At 38.9% G+C, this 2,225-nt stretch overlaps 1 pseudogene; it reads right to left on the bottom strand.

Moving 5' to 3' along the window:
• Positions 1 to 1,075: 1,075 nt before the first annotated feature.
• The window catches only part of LOC106338437, a 15,089-nt pseudogene continuing 13,939 nt past the window's right edge, over positions 1,076 to 2,225 (bottom strand).

The raw sequence follows: 2,225 nt of genomic DNA, 5'->3' as shown, positions 1-2,225 counted from the left end.
TCTTCGCTTACGGGTTTTATTATTTTGCAGGAACTGCTGAATTATTTTTAAAAATAATTGTTTTTGCATATCCGCGCTTTGTCTTGTGATTTTATTGGTGATCACCGTTCAGGAGATGTTCAGAACTCATGCTGCAGAAAAATGAGACATAACATAAGCACAAAGAGAATAAAACGTGTTCAGAACTTCAGAGACAGAAATATTGTTTCTTTACCTCGAGTGTAAGAGGAGAAGTGGTTGGGTAATAACGTTCTAAAGCTTGACCATTCTTGTCCACAAGAATCTTAGCAAAGTTCCACTAAATATCATCACCTTGGCTATTTTAGAGAATTCTTGTAATGTCACTTTGTTTCTGACATTTCTTTTCAGGTTACTTGCCAATACTCCAGAAGAAGAAGATAAAGCATAACTTCTGTGTTAAGTAATTTATTTGCTCTTTATACACTGTATTATAGGTCCTTTTTGGACTTAGGCACATAGCTAAATTCTTGATTTTGTTTGAATTTGTCTTGTATCCAACAATGCATTTTTCGGTTCTAGTCCACCAGTGTTAAAAAAAAATTATCCTACTAAACGATCTACTCACAAGTCACCACCATGCATGAGGAATTTAAAAACAGGTTTTAGTTATTCTGCAAAAGCAAGAGGTCACACCATTTTCAAAGGATCCTAACAACATTCAAATAAACGAACTATAGTTGAAAATGATAATGAAATTCATACAAGGGAAAATCTCCAAAATAGCACTTTTCTAAGTTTATATCACAAAAATAGCACTCAAAAACTAAAATGATCAAAATAGCATTTTATTTTTTGAAAATTTTAATTTTTTTATTTTTCAAAATTTGAAATCTTATCCCCAAAACCTCATTTCTCAACTCTAAACCCTAAACCCTAAACCCTAAATCCTAAACCCCAAATCCTAAACCCCACCCTTTAACTCTAAACCCTAAGTTTGTGACTTTTGATAAAACATTAAGTGTTATTTTTGTGACTTTTGACCTTGAGTGCTAGTTTGGGAACAAAAACTTGATTTAGTGCTATTTTTGTCTTTTTCTCTTCATACAATACCAGGTTACAAATTCTTTGAAATCTTATGGAGTAAACTATCCATAGTAATATCAAAAGCATCTCGAAACCTCTCAAAGTTAGCATTAGGATCTCCATAGACTAAGCCAGGCAAAAGCTCATGAACAATATAACTTCTCATATCCTTTCTTTCCCTTATCGTAACTAACATCAACTTCTTAATCACATTCACTTTCTTTGCCTTCAAATCGTCTTTGTTTATATACACCGAGTATGACCGATGATCCTCCGGTAAATGCCATGCGTACTGATAATACGCTGTGTACGGATCAAAGATAACCGGAATACAAACAGATACGAGGGAAGCAAACTTGTTGTTCCTCCTAAAATCCCAAGAGATCTTGCCAAGGACGAAAACGTGATCTTTTCCCGAGTTTTTCCTCCAAGATTGTTTTGATCCTAGCCATTTAAGAACCTCGATCGACAAAACATCCTTCAAATGCTCAGTAACGTTCTTGAAATGCCATCTCAAAACATCCATACCGCCATAAAATGGCACATAGAAGAGCTTAGCTAGTTGTTTTTTGCATGGAACTTCCATGTTCGTTCGCCCTAGAGAGAATATAGACAAGCAGCCGCCGCTCTCATTCCCTCAACGCCGGTGAGGCCCATGGCCGCCGGCGTCGGGACCTCTGTTCCGTCTATGTCTGTTTAACATCTTCTCATTTTGTCATCGTCATCTTAAGCTTCTGGACTCGTTCTCTCGTCGTCACTCACGCCGCTGCTTCCTTGGATCCGTTCGTCGTCACCTTCTCCCCTCCAATCTGGGTTACCACCACCTCTGCTGCTCCTCTCGCCGTCGCTTCTCACCCCACCCCTCTCTTCTCCGCCGCCTCTCACGCTCCACTCGTCGTCGCCTCTATCATCGCCCCCTACCCTCTCTGTAAAATCAAAAGAGTCAGATCTACTAAGTATGAGGATGGGCTCACCAGATCTCTCTTCACCACATCCACAGATTTTCCACATCCACCGACACAGCGAGTTCTCGCATCTGCTAATCTATATGAATGCTCAGACACACCGCACATGAAGTATTATGATGTATGGGTGATCAGTTATGACTTGATTATTTCTTTCTGGATTTGACATGGTAATGTCGAGGTCCTAAGGCTTGGATCTGTCACAATTTTTGCTCT

Source organism: Brassica oleracea, chromosome C4 (genome assembly GCF_000695525.1).
Source record: "Brassica oleracea var. oleracea cultivar TO1000 chromosome C4, BOL, whole genome shotgun sequence".
NCBI lineage: Eukaryota > Viridiplantae > Streptophyta > Magnoliopsida > Brassicales > Brassicaceae > Brassica > Brassica oleracea.
This window is presented reverse-complemented; position numbering and strand designations above follow the sequence as displayed.